This window comes from Macaca mulatta, chromosome 3, assembly GCF_049350105.2.
Source record: "Macaca mulatta isolate MMU2019108-1 chromosome 3, T2T-MMU8v2.0, whole genome shotgun sequence".
NCBI classification, from domain to species: domain Eukaryota; kingdom Metazoa; phylum Chordata; class Mammalia; order Primates; family Cercopithecidae; genus Macaca; species Macaca mulatta.
The window spans coordinates 123,597,763-123,609,115 of NC_133408.1; the positions used below are offsets into that span (position 1 = coordinate 123,597,763).

The 11,353-nt window shown below is 41.8% G+C and overlaps 1 protein-coding gene across 2 annotated transcripts in view; it reads right to left on the reverse strand.

Moving 5' to 3' along the window:
- Window positions 1–2,907, reverse strand: part of DYNC1I1 (dynein cytoplasmic 1 intermediate chain 1) — a 317,872-nt gene extending 314,965 nt beyond the window's left edge. Inside the window, 1 exon segment of one of the 2 annotated variants that reach the window (NM_001261582.1) lies at window positions 2,683–2,907. The gene's annotated coding sequence lies outside the window, so the exon portion shown is untranslated. 2 annotated transcript variants of the gene reach the window in all.
- Between the last annotated feature and the right edge of the window lie 8,446 nt (window positions 2,908–11,353).

Below are 11,353 nucleotides of genomic sequence, written 5' to 3' on the forward strand. Positions count from 1 at the left end.
TGAATCCTACCTCTGCCATTTATTAAATGACATTGAGTATGCCATTTAACTCATTTAATTATTTGTAAAATATGGATAATAATGTCTACTTCATAGGATTAATATAAGAATTAAAATGAGATAACATAAGAAAAGACCTTGGTATTCAATATATGAAACTTAACCACTGTAACTGTTTTATAGTACGGAAGAGAGAGGTTAAAACTCCTGGCCTGGAGTCAGGCCTTGATTCAAATGCTGCCTTGCTCAACTTAGTAGTCGAGCATAAGTTACTCGACAGCTTACAGCTGTGTCTTAGTTTCCTCATCTGTAAAACAGGATTACAAACAATATCTGCCTCATAAGATTTTTGCGATGTTTAAATAAGTTAACCCCTGTGAAAGTATTTTAAAATTCAATGTCTGGTAAAATGCTCAATATATTTTAGCTATTGTTATCAATCTTTGTTTCATTTGGTGGAACAAAGTGCAGGGAGAATAAAGTAATGAGGAATATATTTGTTTGAAACAGATTTTGAAACAGATGCATGTGACCTTTATATTTGATGCTACATTAAACAACAAAGAAACTGGAGAAAATAGTAACAGGGTGAAGCCTGTGCACACTGTCGTACTAAGAGGGGTACCTAGATTTCAGATTTGGCATGCATTTTACAAGACTGGTCTACATCGCTGTTTTGAGTATGGACAGAGCAGCACCCAGGCTGGATCCTTGACTCAGCACTGTCATCAAAGGCAAGGCTCATTTATTAAACGTAGACTCGGGAAGGAGTGTTTTTTGGAAGCAGAGGGATTGGGAAGAAAGATCCTAGAGCCTTCTCTGAGATATAAAACATGGTTACTGAAATGCCAAGTGACTTCCTCTTACTCTCTTTGAAGTTAGTCAGAAACTGAAGACCATGGATCCCCTTCTGCGGGTCGAGTTTATTTTCTCTGCCCATATCCCTACTGGTGATTTTATCTAAAGCTTTACCAGTAAAACAACCATGCATGTTTTCAGTAGCAAAGAGGGAGGAAAGGCTGGGGGGTGGGGAATGGCTGCAAGACACTCCCTCCTCCTCCAGGGGATTGTGCACAGCATCTCAGAGGTCTGCAGCATCTCAGAGGTCCAAAGAGGAAGGAAGCAAGTGCATTTGTATCTGAGGCCTGAGACAAGGAAGAAAAAGTAAAATGCTGAGATGCTGTGGGCCAGAAACAGGGCTAAGAGCTTGACAGGCTGGAAAATCCTGCATTCGACCCCCAACTGTATTCTAAAAACTTCCCAAGGACAGTGCTAGAAGTTTTAAGAGGAATGGGTCTTGGAGCACTGGATCCTCAGACCTAAACAAATATTCAAGAGTTGGTTCCTATGAAGAGAACATCTGGTGACTTAGTGGCAGGTGCCTCAGATTTTATTTTATTGAGAAATATGATCAAAAGAGCTGAGTTTGGACCCCTTTTTCCACACCAAACCTTTTTGAACAAACTTGGCATTGTAAATAATTAGAGGCAGTATTACATTCTCACCAGTACCCTCAGCTTGCAAATTGCACTGAATATGCTCTTTTCAAATTTACTAACACTGATCAATGTATATCTCTCTAATTTCCACAATTAAAGTATGTACACACAGTTACTCGTATCTGTGTTAATATCAGGCATTGGGTTGTCACCTGCAGTTGCCTATGCCTTACTGTTAGCTGTTCTTTTTGCTAATCTGGAATGTTTGGAAGCAATTTTTCACGACTCTGAACTACAGTAAGTCTACAATGCCCATTTGAAAGGCATTCCAAGCAAGAAAATGGCTGGCTACTTGTTCCTGCCCCTTACCTAGGATTAGTAGAGGCCAGAATAGCGAATATATTCCATCTTCTGCATGTTGTTGAGTCTCTGATCTCCTATGTAATTTCCTGTCCTGATCCTGGGCTTCTGTTTAATCTTATTAGCCAAGGTACAAGTCATGAGACTCCCGCACACTCAGTTCCCATCAGCGCTGCCAGGATCACTGCCCTTATGATGACGACGCACGGATTTATAAGGCCAGAGCGATTCCGAGTGGGAGCAGGGGAAGGAGAGCCAGGCGGCCGGGAAGGTGTTTACCAAAACAACATCCCTCCCCACACTTTTTCCGCAGCAGAGAGAAACTAGCGTCTTCTCGCTTTGAAGTGTTTAATCAATGCCCTGCTGGAAGTGAATTCGCTCCCTCCGACTTGGAGGGTAGTGACAGCATCCAAGAGCTTTGCAGACAGCTCCAAATGTAATCAAACAGCATCCTTTCCCCTCCCTCTGCAGCTTCCCCCCTCCTCCAGGGGCAGTCAGCCGGTGGCCCAGAGGGGTGCAGATTTCAACGCAGCTCGCCCTCTGATCCCCTGGGAAGACTGAGGCGGCGCGCACTGGGACGCCCCTCCCAGCCCACAAGGTGGGCGACCAGGTGGTGACACCACGACCCTTCCTTCTCTGCCCTAGTCTCTCGGCTCTGCCGAGAGCGGAGTGCCACTGGGGGGCTTTGGCCGCCTTCGGGCTCAGCGGAGCACGCAGGAGCCTGGGCAGGGAGCAAGGGCAAGGGTCCGGCTGCGGCTGCAGGGGCCTCGGCTCCAGCCTGGTTCCCAGCGCAGACGACACCGGGGTGGGGAGGGTTGGGGAGGGCTGGGGAGAGGTGCGGAGGCGGCGGTCCGGGGAACGGCGACGTCTCGCTCCAGTTTACCTGGACGCGCTCGGCAGCGGCGGAACTGGGCTCCCCGAGCCGGCGGCGGCTCCTGGGCGGCGGCAGCGTTGGCGCAGGCGACTCCCGAAGGTGGCAGGGCCGGCGCGGGCAGGATGTGCTGTCTCACGCTGCGCCGGCCGCTCCGCTCGCGCTCCTCTGGGAGCTATCACTTCCTCTCTCCCAGAGCCTGACACTGACAGCTCCCCGGAGCACCCAGTCTGCGGGGCTCGCCCCGCCCCCTGCCCACGCCCTCCACGCCCGCGCCCCTCCTGCGGGAGGGCCTCCGCTCCGCGTCTACCGCTCCCGGTCTCGCCAGGAGCGGGTGGCGCCGGTCCGGAGGCTGGTGGCGAGCAGGGGACCTGGAAAGGTCAATTCGTCTATCCCTCTGCCGTCGGCAGGACTTAGACCTAAGTTGCTGCAAAGAGGAGAGCTTCAATATTCTGGGAACTCCTGCTGAAATGCCACCATTGAACAACTTTCACTCCCAGGCAACTACACTTCTAAAGGTCATTTAAATAGAAATAAAGAAAGCTCAGATCTTCCTGTTGTACACAATGATTTACAGGTCTGATTGATCCCAATTTTCCTAGAATAAAAAAGAATTAAGTGTGTGTGTGTGTTGTGTGTGTGTGTGTGTGTTGTGTGTGTATGTGTGTGTAGCTTGCCTTCACATTGCTTCTTAAAGTCCCAGTTTTTAAAAATCTCGGTAACTAACCAGACGCGGTGGCTCACACTTGTAATTCAAGCACTTTGGGAGGCCTAGGCAGGCGAATCACCTGAGGTCGGGAGTTGGAGACCAGCCTGACCAACATGAAAAAACCCTGTCTCTACTAAAAATACAAAATTAGCCGGGCATGGTGGCATATGCCTGTAATCCCAGCTACTCGGGAGCCTGAGACAGGAGAATGGTTTGAACCCGGGGGTCGGAGGTTGCGGTGAGCCGAGATCCCACCACTGCACTCAAGCCTGGGCAACAAGAGCAAAACTCCGTCTTAGGGAAAAAAAAAAAAAAAAAAAATCTGGGCAACTATTATTGAACTCTGCAAAAAACAAGCTTGCCACAACAGCTAAGTCATAAGGCCAAAAAATTGAGTTTGGGATGTTAGGGGGTTTAGCACCATTTTATAGATAAGCTTTTCATCATATTTCTTGCACATCTGTGGAGTATTTGTACACGTTAGAATGTAAATTAGTGGAAGGCAGGGACTTTATCTTGTTCACCGCTGTATTCTCAGTATCTAGAACAGCATTCACTATATAATGGGTATTCAGTAAATATTTATGAACTTACTAATTCACAAGTACTACAGTAATTTCAAAATAAATACAGATTCTAGTATGAATACATACTCATCTGTAAATGGCCATCCTTATTCTACTTTGGCCTTCCTGGCTAATATACTGTGATCATCACTATGGCTAGAAAAGAAAGAGGTGAAATGTCTAGGTAGAAGGTATTCAAGGTATTCCAGAAGGAAAATTCTATGAAATAAATACTTGCCACTACCATGACTGAATATTTAATACATGTCAATTCTACATACATTTTCCTTTAACTTTTCTATAACATTGTATAGTACATAAAATGAATGCCATGCCCCCAGAAAAGGAATTTGAGTCAAAGAAGTTAACTCCTTTGCCCAAGTTCCATAGCCACTGAGTGATCTAGCTGAGATTTGAATTCCCATTCATCTGCAGCTTGTACTTTAACTACTTTTTATTCTGGTCTTTCCAACATGGCATTGTTTTTGTTGTTGTTTTGTTTGTGTTTTATTGTTTTTTCTTTTCTTTTCTTTTCTTTTTTTCTTTTTTTGAGACAGAGTCTCCCTCTGTTGCCCAGGCTGGAGTGCAGTGGCACAATCTCAGCTCAGTGCAACCTCCACCTCCTGGGTTCAAGCGATTCTCTTTCCTCAGTCTCCTGAGTAGCTAAGAGTACAGGTGTGCACCACCTAGCCCGGCTAATTTTTGTATTTTTAGTAGACATGGCATTTCTCCATGTTGGCCAGACTGGTCTGGAACTCCTGACCTCAAGTGATCTGCCTGCCTCAGCCTCCCAAAGTGTTGGGATTACAGGTGTGAGCCACCATGCCTGGCCTCAACATGACATTGTTGAGTGCCCATGAAGTAGGAGGTGGGACTTAGACACTGGACCAAATTGAGGACTAGCTAAAGCAGAGATGGGGCAGAGGCAGCTTTCTGCAAGAGATGCTCCCCAGTGTGCCATGTCAATTTACCATTGCCATGGCAACACCCAGGAGTTACCACTCCCTTCCATAGCAATGACCCCATGACCCAGAAGTTACTACCCTTTCCCTAAAAATTCTGCATAAACCTTGATCTACAAGTAATTAAAGTAGGTACAAACATGACTGCAAAACTGCCCTGAGCTGTTACTCTCTGCCTATGGGGTAGCCTTGCTCTGCAGGAGCAGTCACAGAGCTGTAACACTGCCAGAGCTGTAACACTGCCACTTCAATAAAGCTGTATTTTTCAACCCTACCACTGGCTCACTCTTGAATTCTTTCCTGGGCAAAGCCAAGAACCCTTGTGGGCTAAGCTCCAATTTGGGGGCTCACCTGCACTGCGTCACACAACCTGCAAAGCATTGTGCTTGGAGCTTCACATGATTTAAAAAAGAGAAGAATATAATCCCTCTTCTTGAAGGCGTTAAAATCCAGTTGGAGGTGCAAGGATAGGTAAAGGCAATCTAATTAAAGGCAAACAATAAGGAAATAGCCAAAGCAGTACAATGGTTTGGGTGGATGAGATGGAAGGAGGAAATTAGAATTATGACAATAGATAATATTAAAATAGGTAGGGTTTTAGGGTAGAAATGAAGAGCAGAGAATATTTTCGGGCATAAACAAAGCTCCAAAGAAGAGAAAGAACAAAGTGTACTCAGCAAATAGTGAGTGGGCCAGCTTTTTGGAGCATGACAGACTCATGGGAGAGCCAACTGGGGCCCTGAGAAAGGCTGTAGAGCAGATAATGGAGAATCATTAAAGGCCTTTGAGTAGAGAATGACACTTGGGAAGAGTCATCTGGGGCTATCTTTGGGTAGAGGATTGGAACAAGGAAAGGCTTAAGAGACAAGTTTAAAGTTCATTCAAAGAATCCAGGTCAGGATTTAAAAGGCCTGAGTTTGCCAAGTTGTATTCATCACAAATAGTCTGTAATATATGCCCAGAGCAAATTAAGCCCTCAATTTCAAAGTTAGTTATAATATTATCACTTCTCAGTATTTAACCAAAATAATTCAAAGTAGGATTTCAAAGAGATATTTGCACATTCATGTTCAATGCAACATTATTCACAATAGCCAAGAGATGGAAGCAACTCAAATGTTCATGAATAGGTGAATAAGTAAAGAAAATTTGGAATATATATATACATACAGTAAAAATTTATATTTAAAAAGGAAGAAAATCCTGTTACATGCTACAATGTGGATGAACTTGAAGGACACTATGGTAAGTGAAATAATTCAGTCACAAAAAGTAAAATAGTGTATGATTCCACTCAAATGAAGTATCTAAAGTAGTCAAAATCGTAGAAAAAGAAAGCTCAGGCATACTACAGATATATTGCAAGCTGTTTCACACCACCAAATATCACAATAAAGTGAGTCATACAAATCTTTTTTGGTTCCTAGTGCATATAATAGTTATGTTTACACTATACTGTGACCTATTAAGTGTGCAATGGCATTATGTCTAAAACATGTACATGTCTTAATTTAAAAATACTTTATTGCTAACAAATGCTAATAATCATTTGAGCTTCAGTGTGTTGTAATCTTTTTGCTGGTGGAGGGTCTTGCCTCAATGTTGATGGCTGTTGACTGATCAGGGTGGTTGTTGCTGAAGGTGGGGTAGCTCTGGTAATGTCTCAAAATAAGACAACAATGATATTTGCCTCATCCATTGACTCTTCTTTTCATGAAATATTTCTCTGTAGCATGTCACGCTCTTTGATAGCATTTAAACAAATTTATGGGCACATAGTAGGTATTTAGTATTTATGAGGTACAGGAGACGCTTTGATACAGGCATGCAGTGTGTGTTTGGTAGCCTTTATCCACAGAACCTTCAAAACTGAAGTGAACTGTGTCAAACCCTGCCACTACTTTATCAACTAAGTTTATGTAATATTCCAAATCCTCTGTCATCATTTCAACAATGTTCAGAGCATTTTCACTAGCAGTAGGTCCCATCTCAATATATCACTTTCTTTGCCCTTCCATAAGAAGCAACTCCTCATTCATTGAAGTTTTATTATGAGATTGCAACAATTCAGTCACATCTTCAGACTCTACTTCTAATTCTAGTTCTCTCACTATTTTTATTACATCTTCAGTGATTTCCTTCATGTAAATCTTGAGCCCCTCAAAGTCATCCATGAGGGTTTGCATTGGTCCATTTGCATTGATATAAAGGAACCCGGGAGGTTGGGTAATGTATAAAGAAAAGAAGTTTACTGTGGTTCATGGTTCTGCAGGCTGTACAAGAAGCATAGTACTGGCATTTACTTCTGGTGAGGACCTCTGCAACCTTACAGCTATGGCAGAAAGCAAAGGGGGAGCCAATGCTCCCCTTAATCACATGAATAGAGTGGGAGCAAGAGAGAGAAGAAAAGTGCCACACTCTTTTAAACAACCAGATCTCCCATGAATTCAGAGTGAGAACTCACCATTACCATGAGGAGGTCACCAAGCCATTAATAAAAGATCTGCCCTCATGATCCAAACACCTCCCACCAGATCCTACCTCCAACATTGCAGATTACAATTTAACATGAGATTTAGAGGGGACAAATAAACAAAACATAACAGGGTTGGAATTAACTTCTTTCAAACTCCTGTTAATGTTGATATTTTCACATCCTTCCATGAGTCACGAATGTTCTTAATGGCATCTAGAATGGTGAATCTTTTCCAGAAAGTTTTCATCTTACTTTGCCCAGATACATCAGAAGAATTCCTGTCTATGACAGCTGTAGCCTTACAAAATATATTTCTTATATAATGTAACTTCAAAGTCAGAATGACTCCTTTATGCATGGGCTGCAGAACAAATGTAGTGTTAGCAGGCATAAAAACAATATTAATCTCCTCATACATCTCATTGGAGCTCTTGGGTGACTAGGTGCATTGTCAATAAGCAGTAATATTTTGAAAAGAATCATTTTTTCTGAGCAGTAGGTCTCAATAGTGGGATCAAAATGTTCAGTGAACCATTGAACCATGTACCGTCATCTAGGCTTAGTTATTCCATTTATGCAGCATAGGCAGAGTGAATTTAGCATAACTCTAGGGACCTTAGTATTTTCAAATGGTAAATGAGCATTGGCTTCCATTTAAAGTCACCAGTTGCATTAACCTGTAACAAGAGAGTCATCCTATCCTTAGAAGCTTTAAAGCCAGACATTGACTTCTCTCTAGCTACAAAAGTTCTAGATGGCATCTTCTTCCAATACAATGCTGTTTGTCTGCATTAAAAATCTGTAGTTTATATAGCCACCTTATCATTTATCTTTATATCTTGTGAATAACTTACTGCAACTTCTACTTTAGCACTTGCTGCTTCACCTTGCACTTTTATGTGATGGAGACGGTTTCTTTCCTTAAACCTCCCGAAACAACCTCTGCTAGTTTCTAACTTTTCCTCTGCAGCTTCCTCACCTCTCTCAGCCTTCGTAGGGCCTTGATGTGGATTGGGATAAAGGGAATGTTGTGGCTGGTCCGATTTTCTATCCAGACCACTAAAACTTTCTCCATATCAGCAGTAAGGTTATTTCACTTCCTTATCATTCTTGTATTTATTGGCATAGCACTATTAATTTCCTTCAAGAACTTTTCCTTTGCATTCACAACTTGCCTATTTGGTGTAAAGTGACCTAGCTTTCAGTTTGTCTTAGCTTTCAACATGGCTTCCTCACAGAAGTTAATCATTTCTAGCTTTTGATTTAAAGGGAGATACGTGACTCTTCCTTTCACTTGAACACTTAGAGGCCACTGTAGGGTTATTAGTTCACCTAATTTCAATATTGTTGTGTCTCAGAAAATACAAAGGCCCAAGGAGAGGGAAAAATATAGTAGAATGACTGGTCAGTGGAACAGTCAGAACGCATACAATATTTATCGATTAAGTTCGCCCTCTTAAAGGCATGGTTCATGGTACCCCAAAAGAATTGTAACAGCAAAGATCACTGATAATATATCAATATAACATAAAATAATGGCGAAAAATTTTGAAAAATTGTGAAAATTACTAAAATGTGACACAAAGACACAAAGAAAGCATGTGTTTTAAGAAAAATGGCACCAATAAACTCCCTCAATGCAGGGTTGCCACTAACCTTCAATTTACAGAGGAAAAAAGCCAGTATCTGGTAAGGACAATAAAATGAAGTATGCCTGTATAAAGATAATTTCCAAGGACTGGGGGTACAGGGATGGAGGAATTAGTGATTAATGAGTGAAGAATTTCAGTTTTGCAAGATGAAAAAATTCTAGAGGTTTGTTGCACAACAATGTGAATGTACTTAAAGTTACTGCACCATACACTTTAAAATGATTAAGTTGGTAAACTTAGTGTTAAGTTTTTATAACAATAAGTTTTAAATTATTTTAATTTTTGTGTACACAGGAATGGTACAAATATTGGCTATGGGCCTGGAAATGAATAAGAAATGAATGTTCTCTATCTCCAAGAGACTCAAAATCTAATGAAAACATACAACTGCCTTTTAATACCAAGCAGACTAACAAAGGTACAATAATGGAAGACATTTGCCATGAAAGATTGAAAAAGGAAAAGTAAATTCCAATTAAGAATGCTTTCAGGCTGGGTGCGGTGGCTCATACCTGTAATCCCAACATTTTGTGAGGCCAGGGCGGACAGATCATGAGGTCAGGAGTTTGAGACCATCTTGACCAACATGGTGAAACCCCGTCTTTACTAAAAATACAGAAATTAACCAGGCATGGTGATGGGTACCTGTAATCCCAGCTACTCAGGAGACTGAGGCAGGAGAATCGCTTGAACCTGGGAAGCGGAACTTGCAGTGAGTCAAGATCGCACCACTGCACTCCAGCCTGGGCAACAGAGTGAGACTCCATCTCAAAAAAAAAAAAAAAAAAAAAAAAAAAAGCTTTCAGTTTTCAGTCTGGAATGGAAGGCCTTGTTGAAGAGGTTCTGAGGGTGTGTATGTAGTTAGACATGTTTCAACAAATGATGATGGTACTTGAGAACGGGGTTAGAGATCAAGCAGAAAAACAGGCATATCTCTCTCTCTCTCTCTCTCTCTCTCTCTCTCTCGATAGACCTTAGTTTTTAGAGCAGTTCTAGGTTTACACAAAATACAGAGAGTTCCCGTACACTAACTTCTCTCTAGCCCTCCTCCTTCTTAGTTTCCGGTATTATTAACATCTTGTATTACTATGGTATATTTGTTATAATTTATGAGCCATTATTGACACATTATTATTAACTAAGGTCCATGGTTTACATTAAGGTTAACAATTTGTGTTGTACAGTTATATGAGTTTTTGACAAACACATAATATCATGTATCCATCATTACAATAACACACACAACAGTTTCACTACCCTAGAAATCCTCTGTGCTCTACCCATTTGTCCCTCTCTTTCTCCTTCCGAACTTCTGGAATCTACTGACTTTTATACCATCTCTGCAGGTTTGCCTTTTCCAGAATGTTATATGGTTGGAATCAAATTGCATACAGCGTAGTTGGTCCTGTGTATCCACAAGTTATACATCCTCAAATTCAACCAACTGCTTATAGAAAATATTTGGAAAAAATAACAATATAGCAATTTAAAAAATACAAAAAAGCCACAGTATAACAACCGTTTACATAGTATTTGCAATGTATTAGGTAAGTAATTTAGAGATGACTTAAAGTATAGTAATCACAGGGATACATCCTGAGAAGTGTATATTTGTGCAACTTCATCACTATGTGAATATCAGAGTGTAGTTCCACAAACGTAGGTAGTATAACCTACTACATACCTAGATTAGATGGTATAGCCTATTGCTCCTAGGTTATGATCCTGTAAACAGGCCAGGTGTGGTGGCTCACATCTGTATTTCCAATGCTATGAAAAGCCAAGGCGGGAGGATTGCTGGAAGCCAGGAGTTTGAGATCAGCTTGGGCAACACAGCAAGACCTCTTCTCTACAAAAAACATTTAAAAATTAGCTGGACAGAGTGGAGTGCTATGATAGTCCTAGCTACTCAGGAGGCTGAGGCAGGAGAATTACTTGAGCCCAGGAGTTGGAGGTTACAGTGAGCTGTGAGTAAGCCACTGAAGCTAGCTAGCTTTTAGGGTACAGGTAGTTTTTGTTTACATGGATGAAATGCATAGTGGTGAAGTCTGAGATTTTAGAGCACCCATCACCCGAGTAGTGTACATTGTACCCAATATTGTGTTTTTCTTCCCTCATTTCCCCTCCCACCATCTCCACTTCTGAATCTCCAATGACCATTATACCACTCTGTATGCCTTTGAGTACCCATAGTTTAGCTCCCACTTATAAATGAGAACATACGGTATTTCATTTTCCATTCTTGAGTTACTTCACTTAGAACAATGGCCTCTCTAGCTCCATCCAAGTTGCTGCAAAAGATACCATCTTGTTCCTTT